This window comes from Choloepus didactylus, chromosome 4 (assembly GCF_015220235.1).
Source record: "Choloepus didactylus isolate mChoDid1 chromosome 4, mChoDid1.pri, whole genome shotgun sequence".
NCBI classification, from domain to species: Eukaryota; Metazoa; Chordata; class Mammalia; order Pilosa; family Megalonychidae; genus Choloepus; species Choloepus didactylus.
In genome coordinates, this window is record NC_051310.1 from 27,605,446 (window position 1) to 27,626,748 (window position 21,303).

Below are 21,303 nucleotides of genomic sequence, written 5' to 3' on the forward strand. Positions count from 1 at the left end.
AGTTGTCCCAGAGCTGGGAAGGAGGAACTATGTGGGGGGGTGGGTGGAGATGCCCCGTTCAGCCATCTTTGCGTCAGACTAAGAGTGCACTGCTGCACAGCCCGGCGGCCTGGGGCTTCCCTTGAGGGACGGCGCGCACTTGTGACGTAGCATAGCCTTCCCTCAGCAGAGGTCCTGGAAGATCACAGCTGAGAAGGGGGGCCCGCTCGGAAAACCCATAGACGCTACATCAATGCCGGTGGTTTGTGGGTCAGCGTCAGAGAGGATCGGGAGCAGAACTGAAATAAAGGCTTAGACTCTTGCAACAGCCTTGAATCTCTGGGAACACCTCGGAGGTCTGAATATTAAACCTGACCTGCCTCCCTAGCCACCTGGCCACATGCCCCACATTCAGGGTGGACGGCTCCAGCAACACACCCAAACTGAGTTTGCCAACTGAACCCCACAAGAATCATTTCCCCACACACCATGGGGACAAGGTTGAAGAGAACTGACTTGAGTGGTATAGGCGACTTGCAGACGTCATCTGCTGGTTAGAGAAAGTGTACGACACCAACTTGTGTTTCTGAAAAATTAGATTGGTATCTTTTTTTTTACAACTTGAAAGAACCCTATCAAGCAAAGCAAATGCCAAGAGGCCAAAAACAACAGAAAATCTTAATCCATATGATAAAACCAGATGATATGGAGAATCCAGCTCCAAACACACAAATCAAAATATCAGAAGAGACTCAGTACTTGGCACAATTAATCAAAGAACTACAATTGAGGGATGAAAACATGGCAAAGGATTTAAAGGACATCAAGAAGACCATGGCCCAGGATATAAGCGACATAAAGAAGACCCTAGAAGAGCATAAAGAAGACATTGCAAGAGTAAACAAAAAAAACAGAAGATCTTATGGAAATAAAAGAAACTGTTGGCCAAATTAAAAAGACTCTGGTTACTCACAATACAAGATTAGATGAAGTTGAACAACGTCTCAGTGTCCTAGAAGTCCACAGAACAGAAAATGAAAGAACAAAAGAAAGAATGGAGAAAAAAATTGAAAAAATTGAAATGGATCTCAGGGATACGATAGATAAAATAAAACGTCCAAACTTAAGACTCATTGGTGTCCCAGAAGGGGAAGAGAAGGGTAAAGGTCTAGAAAGAGTATTCAAAGAAATTGTTGGGGAAAACTTCCCAAACCTTCTACGCAATATAAATACACAAAGCATAAATGCCCAGTGAACTCCAAATAGAATAAATCCAAATAAACCCATTCCAAGACATATTCTGATCAGACTCTCAAATACTGAAGAGAAGGAGCAAGTTCTGAAAGCAGCAAGAGAAAAGTGATTCACCACATACAAAGGAAACAACATTATGCTAAGTTGTGACTACTCAGCGGCCACCATGGAGGTGAGAAGGCAGTGGCATGACACATTTAAAATTCTGAGAGAGAAAAATTTCCAACCGAGAATACTTTATCCAGCAAAGCTCCCCTTCAAATTTGAGGAAGAGCTTAAATTTTTCACAGACAAACAAATGCTGAGAAAGTTTGCCAATAAAAGACTTGCCCTACTTCAGATACTAAAGGGAGCCCTACCGACAGAGAAACAAAGGAAGGAGAAAGAGATATAGAGAATTTTAACAGACATATATAGAACCTTACATCCCAAATCACCAGGACACTCATTTTTCTTTCGTGATCACGGATCTTTCTCCAGAAGGGACCATAAGCTGGGACATAAAACAAGCCTCAAGAAATTAAAAAAAAAAAAAAAAAATGAATATATTCGAAGCACATTCTCTGACCACAATGGAATATAAATAGAAGACAATTATTTTTTAATTGTAACTCCACTATTTACTTCCTGCATGATATAAAATACACAAACTCTAATAACAAATCAGTGGTTTTGAACTCAATGTAAAATATGTAATTTTAGACAACTATATAAAGGTGGGGGAATGGAGGAGTATAGGCACATAGTTTATGTGTCCTATTGAAGTGAAGGTGGTACCAAAGAAAAACAAGATTGCTAAGGATTTAAGAGGTTAATTTTAAGCCCCGCAGTAAACACAAAGAAATTATCGGAGAATATGACCATAGAGATGAAAAGTAGAGTATGGGTTAAGAGAAATGGGGGAAGGGGCAATGGGGAGTTCAGAAAGGAGTGTAGGGTTGCTGTTTGAGGTGAAGGGAAATTTCTAGTAATGGATGGTGGGAAAGAGCATTACAACATTCTAAATGTGATTAATCCCACTAATGGAATGGGAAGATTTAGGCTATATATATATTTCCACAATTGGAAAAAAAATAAAATAAAAAAGACAGTCTAAATAGATGACAATTGAATGCCAAGGATGAACCTGGATGGGATCGGAGGATGGAGGACAGGAGGCTCAAAGGGACACAGTTGAGACATAAGAAAAAGGAAATATAGAATGTAAGCTTTGTATCATTGTTGAATCTCTTGTACTTCTTAGCTGTGCTTAATGGGATTGCATAAAAGAATGTTCTTGTTCATGGGAAGTGTATATTTGAATTATAGTGTTTGTTCAAGAATGTGTGCAGCTAGCTCTCATATGTTCAGAAGACAGAGCAATAGATGATGGATGATAGATAAGGAGGGAGGGAGGGAAAGAAATAGCGATGTGACAGCATGTTAAAGTTGGTGGTTTGGGGTATCGGGGGGGGGTCAGGATATGCTGGTGTTCTGTGTATGGGGTTTGTATTATTATTTTTGCAACTGTTCCTATAACTTTGAATTTATTTCAAAATAAAAAAATAAAATAAATTAAAAAAAAAAGATGCTCAGTATCAAAATCTCTTCACTTCCTTGGACTCTGGACACTGTTGTTTAGAAGATGTAATTATACTCATTAGAATATGTAAGATCTAAAACCAGCTGAAAACATGTCTTCCTCAAGATTAAAAAAAAATCTAATTATATCACAGAAGAGAAAACATGGTAATTAAAATGACCATTATATAGCAGGCTTCCTATAATTATTGTTATTCATTTTGGCAGCTAGGAGTTTGAGGATTTGAATTTTATTTTCTAAGCCATAAGTGTAAGAAAAGCAACTTATTTTCTTTACTGTTGATCACTGGGAATTAATCTTCACCCATTTCTTCAGACTTCATTGGAAGACTATATCTTTCTTCTTCATCTGTCATTAATTTTTAAGGAATAGTTTTCCCTTCTGTTCTTCTCAGGCCTCTTTGACAAATACCCTTCACGTTCCATGTCAATTGCAGAGCACAATACTGAGACTCTTCCAGCTAGTCACACTCTCCAAACACTACTTTTTTTCTCCATCTGGAAGAGGAGAAAATTAGCTTTACTGAACTGCTTGAACCCATCTGGATTATTTGTTAAATTACTTCTCCATTATTGACCACCAAAGTCAGTTACTAGTTATTGTGAAATCTGAGTCTAAACTGATGAATTTTATCTAATCACCACTCTCTATAAATACTGTCACTCCCAATACTAAAAGATGTAAAATAATGAGTGAAAAATAAAGATTTTAAATGGTAGGAGAGGAACACAGGATATTTATAAAATAGGAAAAGATCTAGAAGGGAGGGGAAGAAGAGAGTTGCTATTCTATGCACCTATTATACATCAAATATGATGCTGAGCTTGCTACATGCATCAATCATGCACCTATGAGCAGTCCCGACAGGTATTTTTTTATCTGTATTTTACAGTTAAGGCATACAGAAGTTAAATAGTTTGTCCTTGTTTACTCAGTGATAGAACTGAAATCCACACCAGGTTTCTTGATCCCAAAGATAATTATCCATTTTTGATTAGTATTAACATGGTATGTCTTCCTCCAATCTCTTTACTTTTAATCTATCTGAATCTTACATATAGTTTGGTCTTGTCTTTTTATTCACTTTAACAATATCAATATTTTAATTGGTGCATTTAAACCATTAACATTTAAAATGATAATTGATATAATTGGATTAATATCTACCATCTTTGTAACTCTTTTCTATTTGTTGCATTTGCTCTTTGATTCTTTTTTCCTTTTTTTTCTGGTTTTAATTTAGCATTTTCTATGATTCCATTATATCTCCTCTTTTAGTCTGTATCATTTACCTTCTTTTTAAAGAAATAGAGTTTCTATCTCTCTGCTTATATTGCAGTTTATAATGTGCATTTTTGAATTATCTAAATCAACCTTCAAATAACACCATACTGTTTACAACAGAGTATTCCCAATTCCTCCCTTATGTCCGTTGTGACATGGCTGTCATTCATTTCACTAATCCATAGGCTGTAATCATCCAGTACCTTGTTATAATTATTGCTTGTTCAGTTATCTTTTAGATCAATTAAGAATAAGAAAAACAAAGGAATTTATTTTATCTTCATCTATTCTTGCTTTGGTGCTTTTCCTTTCTTTATGCAGATCCAACTTTCTGACCTACAAAATTTTTCTTCTGTCTGAAGAACTTTTTTAAATATTTCTTATAGTGCAGGTCTGCTGGTAATGAATTCCTCCATTTTTATTTAACTGAAAATGTCTGTACTGCTCTTTCACTTTTTAAGGACAATTTCACTAGATATAAAATTCTAGGTTGGTGGTGTTTTTTTGTTTTTTTTGTTTGTTTGTTTATTTCAACACAGATTTCACTTCACTCTCTTCTTTCTCACATGGTTTCTGGTAAGAAATCTGCTATAATTCTTATCCTTATTCCTCTGTGGGTAAGATGATTTTTTACTCTGGCTTCCTTCAAGTTCTTCTCTGTCTTTGCTTTTTTTCAGCTTGAATATGATACACCTAGGTGTGGGTTTTTTGGTATTTAACCTGGTTGGTGTTTTCTGAGATTCCTGAATTTATGGGTTGGTGTCTGCCATTAATTTTGGAAAATCCTTGCCCATTATTATTTTCAAATACTTCTGCTCCATTCTCTTTCTTCTCCTTCTGGTATTCCAATTATGTATATGTTATACCTTTTGACATTGTCTCAGAGTTCTTATTCTGTTAACAAATTAATCATAAAATTACTTTAAATTTCCTATCTGATAATTCCAGGACCTGTGTTATACATGAGACTGGTTCTGATGATTGTTCTGTCTCTTCAGTCTCCATTTTTCCCTGCCTTCTGGAATGCTTTGTAATATTTTGCTGAAAGTTGGACGTATAGTATCGAGTAATAGACACTGAAGCAAATAGGTCTTTAGTGTGAGGATTTATTTAATCTGACTAGGAGTTGAGCTGTGTTTTATGTTTGTTATAACCTTACGTGCCAGATCAAATTCTTCCAGTGTCTTTGTGTTTGTCTCCACTCTTGACTTTGGGACTACTCTTTGTACTGCCACTCAGACAGAGTTTGTGCCTTGCAGCTCTTTCAGCTATAATCTACTTTTAATATATTGGAGCCTTTTGTTGCAGTGTTAGGGTGTGAGGGAGGGGGTGTGTTGTATGACGTTTCAATTATGTCTCAGTCTTTTTGCAGACCTGTGTCTCAGGGCAGTGGGCTTCACAAGGGTTTCTGACCCTTCTCCAGTGGTAGTTCTCTCTTTCCCCTGCTCCCTGCTCCCATCCCTGGTTGTGGCATTCCCAATCTATTTCCTTGAAGCCCTATCCCTTATACACTGTGTTTTTTATCCTCCACATAGGTGAAGCAGGAAGGATAAAGGGAGTTACAAGGAACAGGGAGGATTTCCCTTCCTGTTTCAGAAATGCATGCTGGACAAGTCCTTTCCCCTGGAGAGCAAGCCTATGTTGTGGAGACGACTCAGCATATTTCACAGCAGCTACTCTTCCCTTCCCACCACTGGATCTCTACATGTCAGAGCTGAAACCAGATGGAACCATTATTTCTTTGGATAAGGTCAATTTGGTAACGAAGCTAGTAAAGAATAAATTAAAGTTTGATTATCAGATGTAGCCAAAGTTTAAAGAACTGAGGTCCTTTTAAAAAATTTATTATTCATTTCAGGTCTATAAATTCCATCAGTGAACAGTGAAAAGTGATCAAAGGTTTTAGATTTCTGCCCCACCACAAAGACTAGTCCATTAAATACTAGATGTCCATTACCAAAAAATTGGGGAAGCATTAGGTTCTATTTTGCCTTATTGGAAAAAGCATAATAAATGCTAGTTATAATAAAGGCTCACAAATTCCTGCTTTAAAACACACATGTTCAATGCTACTTATACCAAATGTTTTCCATACTTATATGATTATAGAACCCTTTTATTCCCATCTTATTACTTATTAACATCTGAGATAAACTGAATAATGCCCCCTCCAAATTGTCCACATGTTAATCCCCAGAACCTGTAAACATGTTACCTTATATGGCAAAATGAACTTTGCAGACATGTTTAAATTAAGGTTCATGAGATGGGGAAATTATTCTGGATTATCCAGGTAGACCTAGTATAATCACTGCTTCCTTATAAGAAGCAGAGAGAGGATGAGAAGCAAAGAGAAGGCAGTGGAAGCAGAGATTTAAAGATGCTATAATCCTGGCTTTGATGATAGCAGAAAGGACCACAAGCCAATGAATATAGGCAACCTGTTGAAGCTGACAACAGCAGGAAACAGACGCCCCCCTAGAGCCTCCAGAAGGAACCAGCCCTTGCTGACCCCTTGACTTTGATTTTGGACTTCTGACCTTCAGAACTGTAAGATAACCAATTTGTGTTGCTTTAAGCCACAAAGTTTGTGGTTAGTTTGTTACAGCAGCAATAGAAAACTGAAACATCCCATTGTTAGTCTTCCATGAAACACCCTCTGGAAAATGTTACACTATAGGCAAGGCATGGTGTTAGGCATTATGAGGGATATGAAGAGAAACAGAATCTATGTCCTTAATAATCCTACAGATAGCAGAGTAGGCAGAGCGTAGAAATCAGATACAAGACAGAATGTAAAAAAGGAAATCTACTTCATAACAATACTGTCATTGAGGGATCAAATAGAAAAATGAGATTAATTTTTACCAGATATATTTGAGGAACTGAACAAATATTTATTCAAAACTTAGTGTGCAACAGGCATGGTGCCAGGGAAAATAGCTAAAGAGATGAAAAATAAGTGGTTCATGCCCCTCCTTTGATGAATAAACTCTTTTTTGCACAAAAGCCAAGTCAACCAAAAGAAGGTTGCATGGAGTCTACCTTCAAACTGAAAATACCTTCATTAGTCCCACAGCAAACATACATGTTTTTTTATAGTTGGAATTATCTAAATTGGTAAATGTGAGAACGCAGTAAGAAAATAGGCATTACTCTGGTCTAAAACATTTATTTCTAGACACATTAGCAACATAGAAATGGAAGCAAAATTTTGACATCTCTTTCCATTGATAAATTCTTTATAAGCATTGGCCCATTTCATCCTCAAAACATCTAGGAATAAAAATATTAGAAGCAGGGAAACCGTGTCACTCCATGAGTTAGCAGCCCAAACCTATTACAGATAAAAGACTTAATTGTGCAAGCAGTTGAGAACTGGTAATGTCTGTGAGCAGTGGTGTGGTATGATGAGACCTGTGAATCTCATTGCCCTTTCCATGACTTGTCATCTTGAATTACTAGACATGCTAAATGGAGAATAGCAGTAAAAGCCCCTTCAGTCCTAAAGAGTTTCCTTCTTAGTGAAGAAAACAGTATAGGAGAGTAAATTTGCTTAGAAATGAATAATTTACAGAATGTTGAGTCTACATAATTTTTGTTAAAACTGCTGCTATTTACAGGACAAAAAATTAGAAGGAAAATGGAAAACAGTTCATTTACCTACATACCCTCAATCCGCAGAAGACAAATACATGTTGTTATTGAGAATGCTTTCCTGGTGCACGGCAATTACAGGGTCTGCATCTCATCTTTTCTTGGAGACACTAAAACAAACACCAGGGCCCTACAAAGAAATGTGGAGGCTGAAATCTACAGATATTTTTAAAGAATATTGCTCATTTTATTCCCAGATTCCAAGTTCTTAAGAAACTTTGCTTTAATCCAGAAAGAAGAAGAAAAGTCATTATTTAAGTGATTATTTAAGTCATAAACCTTGAGAAATGGTAATCAGAGGCAGTTAATGACCTAGCCTCTCAGTTAATAGAGGTTAACACTCCAATAAACCATTTGTTAACTGCAGCAATTGACTGATTGCAAGAGAATTATGGCTATTATAACTTTGTTTTATGAGTGATAGTGGGGGCAAGCTGCATTTGGATGGGGACAGTATGTACAAGTACACCAAAAGGTGACTACACAGGAAATGATTGCCACCTGTCACTAAAAGCTTCCCCTTACAATGGGTGAGAAGTGGAAGGGAGCCACTGTGAAATAGGCACATAGTGAGCAAGGCAATGGGAAATACTGGTCTTGATAACATAGTACAGCTTTCCAAAACCAAGCCTTCCTAAAGCATTCAAATGTGTCCTCAGTAAAGGACTTTGAGCCCTCTGATGATGGAGCACTCATACACTGAGCAGGGAGAGAACTTTCGTCTCCACAAGAGAAGTATTTCCAAATGCAATTAAAATGCTTCTCAAAAGTATGTATTTTGAGGATTGAAAATTGGAATGCATCCCTGACAATTAGTGAGGCTTTTGTAAAAAATAAGGGCAATTTGAAAGCAAGAAAGCAAGGACTTTACCTTTCTAATCATAAGTCAAGAATATACAGTTTCAGTTAAGATTATATTTAATGATTGTGAGGGAAAAAATGAAAAATAAATTGTTTAAGATAGATTTTTATTTCTCACTTGTAGAAAAGAGTTTGGGGTTGGGCAGTCCATACTGGTGGATGACGACTTCAGCCACATGAAGTTGTCAGAGACCCAGGTTCCTTCCTGGACTCCATTCCAACAACCCTAGGACGTGGTTTATCCCCCACAATGATTGTTATGAGAGCTCCACCCAGCAAACTGGTGTTCTAGGCTGCAGGATGAAGGGCAGTGGGAAAAAGTTCCTGGCCCTATGTGCAATAAAGAATTAACTTCTCCAAAGAGAGATCTGGCCTTTGCCATTGGCTACTTGAGATGATCTCTAGACCCCTGAAATGTCCTGCTTGATAGAAGTGTCTTTGCTTGCCTGGGGCTTTGGCCAGTGGATATTCTAAAATATAATCTGTGATGGGAATGTGAGTCACATGGCATCAGTTCTGACTTCCAGAGGAAGTAGAGACTACAGTGGTAGCCTGACCTCGGGGAGTAACTAGAGATGAAATGTCAGCCAACTCAGGCAGTATGTGATCAAGCCCCCAAAAAAACCCTGGACACCAAAAGCTCAGGTGAGTTTCTCTGGTTGGCAGTATTCTGTGTGACCTGTCACACATTGTAGTCAGGAGGAGTTAATTCCACCCATGACTCCAAAGGGAGAAGATAACCGAAAGCTCTGTTTGGATCCCTCCTGGACTCTGCCCCATGCATCTCTTCCCTTGGCCGATTTTTGTCTGCATCCCTTCCCTGTATTAAATGATAACCATGAGAATAACAGCTTTTAGCAAGATCCGTGAATCCTACTAGTGAACTATTTGTGCCGGTTTGAGTGTATTATGTCCCCCAAAACACGATTATTTTTGATGTAATCTTGTGTGGGCAGACATATCGGTGTTGATTGGATTGTAATTTTTTGGGTGTTTCCATGGAGATGCACCCCACCCAACTGTGGGTGGTGACTCTGATTGGATAATTTCTGTGGCAGTATTGCCCTGCCCATTCAGGGTGGGTCTAAATTAAATCACTGGAGCCATATAAATGAGCTGGCAAACAGAATGAACTCAGTGCAGCTGAGAGTGACATTTTGAAGAGGAGCTACAGCCAAAAGGGACACTTTAAAGAATGCACTGGAACTGAGAGAGGAGCTTCAGCTTACAGAGACATTTTGGAGATGGCCCTTGAAAGCAGACTTTTGCTCTGGAGAAGCTAAGAGAGGACAAATGCCCCAAGAGCAACTAAGAGTGACATTTTTGAGGAGCTGAAGCCTAGAGAGGAACATCCTGGGAGAAAGCCATTTTGAAACCAGAACTTGGAGCAGATGCCAGCCACATGCCTTCCCAGCTAACAGAGGTTTTCCAGAAGACATTGGCCATCCTCCAGTGAAGGCACCTGATTGTTGTGTTACCTTGGACACTTTGTGGCCTTGAGACTGTAAGTGTGTAACCAAATAAACCCCCTATTATAAAAGCCAATCCATTTCTGGTGTTTTGCATTCTGGAAGCATTAGCAAACTAGAACACCATTAAAACCGAGAATGACTTGGGGAGTCCCCTGAATCTCCAACTGGTGTCAGAAGTAAGGGCAATCGTGTGTGGATGGTGTTGCCCATAAACAGTACAGTTTATTAAAGCTTTCACACCATCCTTTTTGAGAGGGAGTTCCAGAAATACCACATGACCTTTCTACTCACATCTTCTTGGTCAGAACCTAGCCATATGGACATACCTACCTGCAAAAGAGGCTGGGAAATGCAGATTTTGGTTGAGTACCTTCTGCCCTTAGTAAGCAGAAGTGCTGTTACTTAGGAAGAGAAGGATAATGGATGTTAGGGTGGGCCCACAGACTGTGATACATAAACCATCTGTATACCTTCTGCAAAATAACTATATTCAAAAAAGTACTTCATCTTATATCCTAGAGAACAAACAAATCAGGAATCTTGATGTTTTAAAGCAAATAAAGAATTTTCTATTTAACAGAAATTAACAGTAGTTTCAAATTTCACTTTTTTGCCATACAATTTATATTCTTGCTTCCAAGCATGATTACTTTGCCTTTTACATTTTGCCAACAGATCATTCTTGATATTTGCAGAAAATAGAGGCAAAATTATGGCAGCTACATGTCAAGCAAGATATGTTTGCTAACATATAAAAGTCAATTCTCTTTTCAAGGAAGCATTATTTCCATTTTATAGGTAAGGAAACTGTAGCTCAGGGATTCCAACCCTATGCCAACAGCTAGCCCTCTAGGGTTTAGGGGACTGTGGGTCTAGTTTCTTTACAAATGACAAGCTTTACACATAGGTCCCAGGTCATAGCTTTGTCACAGATCAAGATAAGTGCTATTTTGACAGTGTAATGGCCTCCTGCCACCTTGGTGGTCTGGACTGATACCACTGGAAGTTCCCTCTGCTTTTCCAAAGAAAGAAAGGCTGAGCACTAGATGAATTGTATCAGTAAACTCTTACAAGTCCACAGTCACCCTCTCTGTCTCCTTGCAGTCACCTATTTTATTTCTACTTTGTAAATTGAAAGCATTTGGTTGTTCTCTATGTTTCTTTACAGTCCAGTAGTGGTATTCCCATAGTCTGCCATGACTTCTCTAGACACCAATCCTCTCACAGGGTCACCTCTATTAATTCACAATGGTATGGCTTTAAATCTGTTCCTGGGACTCTTAATTGATCTGTGCCACAGATGTCCCCTGTACTAGCATTCTTTAAATTTCCACACAGCAACCAAGTTGTAGTAGATATGTATTTCATTCACAAATTCATATGTACAAAGTGGCACTTTCTTTATATTTATATAACTAAGCATAATTTATTTTATTATGCTTCTATTCCTCAAGATGCTAGAAACAAACCACTCCTCCACCTCCTTTCTTCAGGGGTGCCTCTGAGTTTTGGGGGTTTATATGGTGCTTGTAGGGCATGAGGCAGAGGATGGGCTTCCAGTCCTGAGTGTAGTCATCTGTCCATATGGCATCTATGAGACAGGCTCATTCCCCTGTGGTATCTGGCTGTTGGTGCAGATCACAACTGGTGAGCTTCATCCCAGCCCCACAGTCTCATCAAGTCTCATCAAGCCTGCTGCTGTCTGCCAGTGGTATCTGAGTCCCCCTAAAGGCTCATGTGAATGATTTTTCTGCTTCTGCCCTTTGCTGATGCTACAGGAAATTCTGTAAAGTTGCCCCAGCTGTTCTACCTAGACAGACATGTAGTCACTTCTTGAGCATCTCAAGAATGATGAAAAATGGGAATCCAACACCTTGTAGCCTCCACGGGCTCCAACTGGAAGAGAAAATGGCTTTCTTTCCTCTCAGATCTACCAAACCTATCTGGGGGTTCTATTTTATACCCAACTTCCTCCCACCCTCCCCTGGGGAAGAGTCCAGAGGAGAAACATGCAAAGTCCCTTCTCAAGAACCCACCAGTGTCTAAGCTTTCCTCTCTTCCCTTATCCAGGGAAGCTTTTCTAGTTTGAGGGCCCAAAAGAGCAAGGTAAGAATGATTATGTGTTGTCCTATGCCCACAATGGCTTCACAGTCTGAACATTCAAAATGTAAAAGCCTTGACTGTTTTTCTGCCATAACATCCCTTTTCTAGGGCATGGATATTACAGAGAGACAGTATGGAGTGGATCTCAAAGTGCAGCCCCTAGGTTAGCAGCACAAGCCTCACCTGGGAACTAGTTACAATGCAAATTTTCAGGCCCCACCCCAGACATAGTGACTCAGAAACTTTGGGGCAGCAATCTGATTTAACAAGTTCTCCAGATGATTATGATGCACACTCAAGTTTGAGAACCATAGTACAAGCTTAGCTTCTGGAATTAGACTGCCTGGGTCATGCAAGTTGTGTGAACCTGGAAAAGTGACTTAACATCTCTGTGCCTCAGTTACCATATATGTAAAATGGGGATGATATTTAATTAAACTCATAGTGAGGCTATGATTATGATTACATGGACTAATATATGGGAAGTACCTGGAACAGAGTATTGGCAAGTAGTAAGGACTATAAAAAAAATAGGTATTATTTTTATTATTGTATGTTCTGACTGAAATCCAAATGGGGGTAGAGCTGTGGCAACAGTAAACATCATGAAAAGAAGCGTTAATTACTATTTCAAATATACCAGCCTATGAAATTTGAAGGAAATAAAACTTTTTACAGAAAGGGATTTTCTAAAATAAATCACTCATCATTTTTACCAAAACAATGGAGCAATTATTTGGGAACTAATGCTGATATCCTATCAAACACTATTTCATCTACCTATAAGCAGCTGACAAAATGATTTATTTACTGGTTTTACTTGTTCAGATATTGAGCGAAAGAATCATACCACTGGCTAAGAAATCTGAAAGAGTCTTATAATGCAAAGTATCTTTTTTCAATAGGATTTGACCTGTATTACCATATACTGGCTGAACTTACTATTGAATATATCACCTGTTGAAAGAAAATTGCTTTCTCATTCACATGAGTTGAACTTAATTCTTCATGAAACCCAATGTCCCATTTAGTAATTTAGGTAATTTACTAAACGTTGGTTATTTATTCTAGGTCCCAGGAAAACACTTACCGCACCTGATCCATCAATGTACCTCTAGAGATGAGGTCATCCACAAATTTGGAAACTGATACCTTCAGCAAGTTTGTGAAGCCATAACACATATGACAAATGACCCACCTCTTAGTTAGTTATGCTGGTGTCAGCACTCTTTCAGTTTTACCACAAGGAAGGGGTAGCTTCCTCCATGAAAATAGAGGACAATTGATAACAGCTGTAAGTCTTTGCCTTTACTATACTCTTGTAAGAAATATTCAAGAAGGCATGCAACAGAAAAAAATATATATAGGATTATTATCTACATTGTCTAAATCCTTGAAACATCCACTTCATTTTGGGCTGGCTTTCCTTTACTAAACTCAGTAAAAATAGCCTCATGTCAAACATTCTAATAAAAAAGGGAGAAAATTTTTATGTTTTTCATATAATATGAAACATCTGGAAATTGTAAAGTATCTTTTAAGCTTGATGTTTGGTGTTGTTTAGTGTCATGGAAATATGACAACAGTGAGGTTAAAACAGACTAAATAAAATCACAACTTTTTTTTAAGTTAGAAGAAACCTAAAGATGAATCATCTCTTCTAACTCTTTTATGTACAGGAACAATCAGGCCAAAGAGGTGGTCTTACTTGCAAACTTAAATTCCTCTTAAAATTCTTTGGACATACATACACATGGACTTAAAGGTACAGATTTGGGAGATGTAATCTTTTCCTAAGTAGGGATGCATCTGCATTTTCTAGGGAATTTCCTGGCCATTGGTTCTGAAATTGAGTGAGATGTAGTCTTTCCCACATAGGATTTATCATATGTAGGGGAGGTAAGACACAAACCAAATTATAATACAAGATACTGGTTTAGTTGGAGAGTAGGCACCCTGAAATGGAACGGCAAGGCATCAGCCTAGCAAAGTATGTGGAAACCAGACGATGCAAGACCTTAAATGCCATGCTGAGGAAACTGGACCTTATCTATTAATAACATCAATCATTAGCTGAACTCAGTACATGCCACTGTGCTAAGAGTTTTACCTACATTATTTCATTTAATTCTCAAAACAACCCTGCATGGTGGATTCTGTCATTATCCCTTTTGACAGATGAGGGAGCAAAAGCAATGAGAAGTTAGTGGGTTACCCAAGGTCAGGGGCAAATGGGCTCATATTTAGATTTGCCCAACTCCTTCCCTTACCCATCAGTTCTTGAGGAGAGGAATGACGTGACCAAGATATTCTTTTAGAAGATTAATTTGGCAGCTGCACACAGTCTGCACTGTCTTTTTCCTCACCCACAGCACTAAGAAGAATGCTGGACCAGTTTCTTTTACCCATTTAGAGATTTATGAGAAAGTCGTTTCATACTTCTTGGATTTAAAATGCTCATTTCATACATCATTTTGCTTCCACCTTTTTTTTTTTAATTTAAATCTTGAGGTGTGACCCAACCATTTCCTTATTCTTAGACTCTTCCTCTCTCTCCACCATTTTCTCTCAGTGAAGCTAATTTCTCTCTCTCAATGACCATTATTGCTTTTCTAAGGCCTTCAGCGAGCAGACAAGGCATCTCCCACCCAGGCTAATCACCAGGTTTGACACAAAAAGGGGAGAGAGGAGGGAGAGAATGTGTCCAATGTAATTACTAACAACAGCAAATAAAGCTTCCTCCATTGCTTAATGCTGAAATGAATCCATTCAAACTAATTAGTTTTTTGGGGGGACCACTAATAAATCCTAATATTTCTCAAAGAGAAATGGCTCGTAATTTAACTTATATTAAGCTGTTGCTAAAGTTTATGCTAATTAAATCTGGGCTTCAATAACAATTAATCCCAGGAACAATCTGAAAATGTAAATAATGCAATAGAGTAAATAACTCTGCGTCTGCCTCCCCCAACTCCCAGAAGCAACAGGCAGTATGGGGGGAGGAGTATGCCCCCAAGATTGTGTGCAAGAGAGAAAGGAGAGAGAAACTGTTTCTCGCCTTCTCAGAACAGAAGAACATTTGTTCTTTAATAAGCATGGCAATAGTGTGCATGCATTTCCTCCAGAGAATGGATCCTCCGTTGTCAATGTCGAAGGTTAGCTCTGGAGGTGTCTTCTATGAACAAATGACTTGTCAAGGCCCGCCCGGGAAGAAGATGAACTAAACAGCGTGGAGGAACAAGGAAATCTCCAAGAACAATTTCAAGCCTGAAGGCACGTCCCAACATATGCATGTTGCTCTCTTTGGTATGTCAAATTGCCCTCTGCTTTACACACAGGTGAAAACATTCTGTATTACTCCATGCCCCCACCCCCATTCGCAGCATCCCCAGCCCAAAAATAATGAGATGAGCCCTGTTATACACTGTATATTGCTAAGCAGCTTTTTTTTCCAATTCAGTCTGTCTAGGTTGTATAGATATGCTTTTTAAGGTTTTGTAAAGTCTTCCAAGTAAAATTTTATGTAGCCACAGAAAGGGCTAAGTTTATAAAGGCTGTTTATGAAATAAAAGATGTATCTGCCAAAGCAATTATCCCTTGTAACCAGTCTTTGGAGCCCTATAGCATGCGATCAATTAAAAGCCCTACCCTTGTGTTGCTTTGGTGACACTGTAGTTCTCAGAAGTATAGCACTCCCAGTGTGGAGGAAACAGGCTATTAACCGAATTCTTCTGGGGCTGGGGTGAGCATGGCCTGTGTCTTTCTTGCCAATTCCACTGTCTCTCAAGGAATCAACCCCTATGTCCTCTGCTGCATCTCCTTTCATTTTAATTCCCTGTTCACCTTGCTGTATTGTGAGGCTATGTTTTGGGGAATATTCTAAGTGCCAAAACCCTCTAAAAGCACAAGGCTTAATTCTGAAGACTAAGTGAAGAAAACCCCAATTCTTCCTCATTATATTTTCCCACAAAATCAATGTCTTAACCAGGAGGTGAGGGAGAAAGCAAAGAAGTGAAAACTTGAAAGGTTCAGGATAATCACTAGGCAAGTGTGATAGCCAATTTCATTGTCAATCTTGCTAGGTTATGGTGTCCAGTTGTTTGGTTAAGGAAGCCCTGGCCTGATTGTCACTATGAGGATACTTCATAAACAGATTTTCAATAGTCAATTGCATCTACAGCTGATTGGCTGATTGCATCTACAATCAACAAAGGCAAATACCCTCAACAATGTGGGGAGTCTCCTTATACAATTAGTTGCCAGTCTTAAAAGCCAGAACTGATGATTTCAGAAGTCAGAAAGAAGAATTTCTACCTCTACTTCAGCCAGCCAGTTTCCCCAGGGGAATTCAACGTCATCTTTATCAGAGTTTTCAGCTCATGGCTAGCCCTACAAAAGTCAGACTTACCTCTCATGATCATGGAAGCCAATTCTTTAAATAGATCTAGATCATTATGTAGACCTATATCATCTCCTTTTAGTTCCATTTCTCTGGAGAACCCTGACAAACATAGGAAATGTCTGGTTATTTACAAATGTTGTGCTAAGCACCTCCATTTATACCACTGAATTTATCTCTTAAAACCTTTCTCTGAAGTAGGAAGATAAAATTGAAGTACCAAGGGGTATCTTGTTCAATGTTATGCAACTAGTCCATGGCAAAACTTGGATTAGAACCAAGTGCTCATGAAATTATGTATAACACTAGGAAGGGAGCTTATTTTTCCATGGGTTGACCATCTTCTTTGAAAACCCTAAAATCACTGCTATCAGTGCATGGTTTAAAAGCAGCAGTCCTTTTACATGAAGTGTAGACCTATGTCTGCTGAACATTGTTAGGTCATGGTTTCCACTTTCCCAGCCTAAAATGCCCTCACCTTAGTGCCCTTCCCCTCTCCTCTCTGCCTATTAAATTTCAAGGCCCAACTTAAATTCCACATATCAAGAAACCCACCCAGACCTCTCCAGCTCCCCAGTGCTCTTTCCTTTATCAGAATACTTAATACATTTGTTCATTTATTAAGGAAAAAAAAAAAAGAGTACTTAATACACCTCCAGCCAGCCTACGTTGATTCTTCCAACTCCTAAGCAGTGAACGTTCTGACACCTTCCCTGAAGTGGTTCCTAGGGTAGAGCTTCTGCCTACAGAAAGGGCACCACCTCCTTGAATGCAGGCTGAATCTCCATCATAGTATTCTTTAACATTTAACTGTTTATTGAGCACTTATTATAGGCCAGGCACTGTGTTAAGCATTTTATATATGCTAAGCATTGCATATGACTTCCTGCATTGGATTTTCCCTGGAAGAAACACATTTTAGCATTATTTTAAATAAGGGGAGCTAAGGTTCAGAGACAATAAGTAGCTTTCCATTGTTACTCAAATGGGTGGGAGCATGGATGGGATTAAAACCAGGTAAATCTGACTCCAGAGTTGATTCTCCTCTACTGGGCTTTATTGCCTCTTGATGGCACAAGTACTTTGTATTTACCTTCAAGACCATGAACCTGATATCTACAGAAAAATGCAAGATCATACATAAATCCCTTTGAGTTTAAATTTAGCTACAATTTTCAAATTATGCCTAAGTATTAGGAATTTAATATAGTCTGCTCCTTTTGAAATGTTTAACCATCCCTTCAGTGGGTGTGGTAGCTTGAAGCTGGATGTTGTCCGGCGCCGCCCCGCCTCGAGTCCTCGGTCGGCCGGCGATGGGGACCAGAGAGATAAGGGGTGAGAGGGTGCGGACAATGTCTTACCCGACGCACTCGTGATCACTCTGGACTCGCAGCAGTGAAGCATGTAGGCTTTTAATGGAACTAGGCAATCATCCTCTTTACAGGTTCCGCCCGGGGCAAGACGCCTCGGGGGAGAACAACCTCGATGCGGCCGTCAGGCGCGGCTCCTTGTGGGCTGTCTCCCCAAGCTCTGCCCGGGAACTTTCTTATAAACCTTACGTATATCCAATGGGCAAACGCCACGCATACAAGCATGATTGGTGAATACAGAGGGTTGTCACATACATCACAAAGCGGAAGCAGGATGTGGGCGCCATCTTTGCACCACTCGATGGGCGGGGGGGAACTCAGGGGCAGGCTGCAGCTTGTCTACTAGGCCTAATCCGGAATGTGGCTGCTCACATCTCCCCCTTTTTGTTTTTATTTTGATGCCCCAGTGTCTCCAGTGATGAATGTGCTCCCGTGGACCTAGATGGCCCACAACGTATGTTTTGGTGCTTTGGGGAGTCTGGACTAGGTCCCGGCCATACTGCGGCGGGGCCTCTGGCACCGACCAGAATGCTCACTTCATATAGAGACCGGAGAGCCCATGAGCTGGAAACCATGTGGCTCTCCTTGCAGTACTCAGTCTCGCAACTGGGGGACAAGAGGGTTAGGAGAACGGTAGCCAGTGTCGAGGGCGTCACTAGGTGTCTCTGTGCAATGGCAGGGGTCCCGTCTGGCCACAACTAGGACTCTGCCCAAGAGATCTACCTGAGACAAAAATAGGACCACTGGTGCCGATTATTTATATCCGGGATTTTGCCAAATACTTAGCTGCGAACCTTGCCCCCAAATGCCCCGCTTCGAGTGGTTGGGATGGGTGCTGGGCAGAGGGACTATAGTCATCAGGAGGGTTACAGGCAGAGGACATGGCCATCATGGCGGTAACACGTAATTGCTGTTGTCTTTGAAACAAACGCTCCAGCAAACTCTTAACAATGATCAAACCTACTAATAACCCCACAGCAAGAAGAACCCAGTTGGTCAGATTAGGCCAAGAGAACCAGGAGGGAAAAAAGGTCAATATTCCTGGCTCTCTTCCCGGTCTGCTGGGGAGTGGTCGACACCGTCGACATCATTTGACCGCTCATCACGCGAGTTGAGGACTGGATCCAACAGGTCACGTTGGGGGTTTAACGACCCGTCAGGCTGCAGTTCTTTGGTGTTCTCAGGCGACTGCACGGTTCTCACCAGTCTTTCCGGAACCCACACTGGTTGACGTCCTGGTTCCTGGGGAAAAACACAAACAGAGCCTCTGGCCCAGCTGAGCACCGGGTCAGGGCCTTTGTACTCGGGCGGGGGGTACGGCAAAGGTTGCCCCTCCCCTGACCGGCCCATCGGGGTTTCCGGGTCTGGCAGCAAAGGATAATTACATTTACTGGGCATGGCCACTAGAGGGAGCTCTCGGCGAGGTCCTTTGGTGGGACCGCCCAAGGCGTCAGTTAGGAGCTGGGGTGTCCCTGGGGGTGCAGCGGTAGACATTGGCGGGGCGGAAGGCCGCACGGGTGTGGCGGGAGGCTCCTCCCACTCAATTAGCGGGGATGCTTCCGGTCCCTCGTCTGCCTCGCTTTCAGAATCTGAGTCAGAACTATCAGAACTAGTACTCGACTCTGGCGGCTTGCCCTTATGGGTGCCCTCCGCGGATGAAACGGACTGAGTTTCTTGGAGCGCATGTCGCACCTGCAACAAGGCAGCAGGCGTGGTCAGGCCCATGGCCGATTCCAGCTCAAGTACAGCACGAACAGTCTCCCATATAAGGACCAGGACTGGGTCCAGACAAATGCCCGTTTGGCGCGCTCGGTCTATATCACGGCCAAGTTTCATCCAAGAGGGCAGGTTGAGGCTGCCAGAGCAGGGAAACCAGGGGGCAAAAGTGGCCACATCATCAAGGAATCGTTGGAGAGAACTTTTCTTAACTGAGATACCCCGCTGCTTCAAAAGGGTCTTTAAGGGGGTTAATAGGGGTGAGCTTTCAGACTGCCCCATGCTTGCAGTCGGCACTATCTCTTAATCACTCGGAGAGCTCTTCCGAGTCCCCGGGGCTACCTGAACGCCCACGGGCCCTAGTCCTCGCACGAAAAAAAAGGGGTGCTTACCTTCTCGCGGTGATCAGTCGCGGAAGTCAAGCCACGGATCCCGGGAGCACGTCTCCGTCGGGTCGAGGGGAACGCGAATGAGGTTCCCCGTACGGGCCACCACTTGTCCGGCGCCGCCCCGCCTCGAGTCCTCGGTCGGCCGGCGATGGGGACCAGAGAGATAAGGGGTGAGAGGGTGCGGACAATGTCTTACCCGACGCACTCGTGATCACTCTGGACTCGCAGCAGTGAAGCATGTAGGCTTTTAATGGAACTAGGCAATCATCCTCTTTACAGGTTCCGCCCGGGGCAAGACGCCTCGGGGGAGAACAACCTCGATGCGGCCGTCAGGCGCGGCTCCTTGTGGGCTGTCTCCCCGAGCTCTGCCCGGGAACTTTCTTATAAACCTTACGTATATCCAATGGGCAAACGCCACGCAAACAAGCATGATTGGTGAATACAGAGGGTTGTCACATACATCACAAAGCGGAAGCAGGATGTGGGCGCCATCTTTGCACCACTCGATGGGCGGGGGGGAACTCAGGGGCAGGCTGCAGCTTGTCTACTAGGCCTAATCCGGAATGTGGCTGCTCACAGGATGTACCCCAGAAAAACAGGTTCTTAAATTTAATACATTCCTGTGGGTGTAAACTCATTGTAAGTAGACCCTTTTGATGAGGTTACTTCAGTTAAAGTGTGTCCTACCTCAATCAGGTTGGGTCTTAATCTTATTACTATAGTCCTTTGTGAGAAAATGAAAATCAGACAGAGAGAGAAAGCTACAGGAAGCAAGAAGCTATATCACGGGAACTCAGAAGAGAAGGGAGAGCCCAGGACATGCTGCCAGGTGCCTTGCCATGTGACAGAGGAGCAAGGATTGCAGGCAGCCAGCCCTAGAACGAAAGCATCGCTTTGCTGATGCCTTGATTTGGACATTCTTTTAGTCTCATCACCATCAGCTAATAAATTCCCATTGTTCTAGCCAACCCATTTCATGGTATTTGCTTGAGCAGCCTGGGAAGCTAAATCAGTGAGCTTCTGGTATAACAAGATGGAGATTTCTGAATTCATATTTGACATTAGGTTTTATGGTCCCTACGAGTTCTACACTATGAAATTTTGATTTTGATATTAGTGTATTATGGTCTCTCTAATTAAAACTAAACCAAGTAACAACTATGCCAGGACTCTGTGGTGTATACCTAATGAGAAAACCTTGTTAACACTGACCCCTCACTAAAAGCTCCTTCATCAC

At 41.1% G+C, this 21,303-nt stretch overlaps 1 pseudogene; it reads right to left on the reverse strand.

Moving 5' to 3' along the window:
- The window catches only part of LOC119532582, a 73,595-nt pseudogene extending 53,909 nt beyond the window's left edge, over positions 1–19,686 (reverse strand).
- Positions 19,687–21,303: the final 1,617 nt, after the last annotated feature.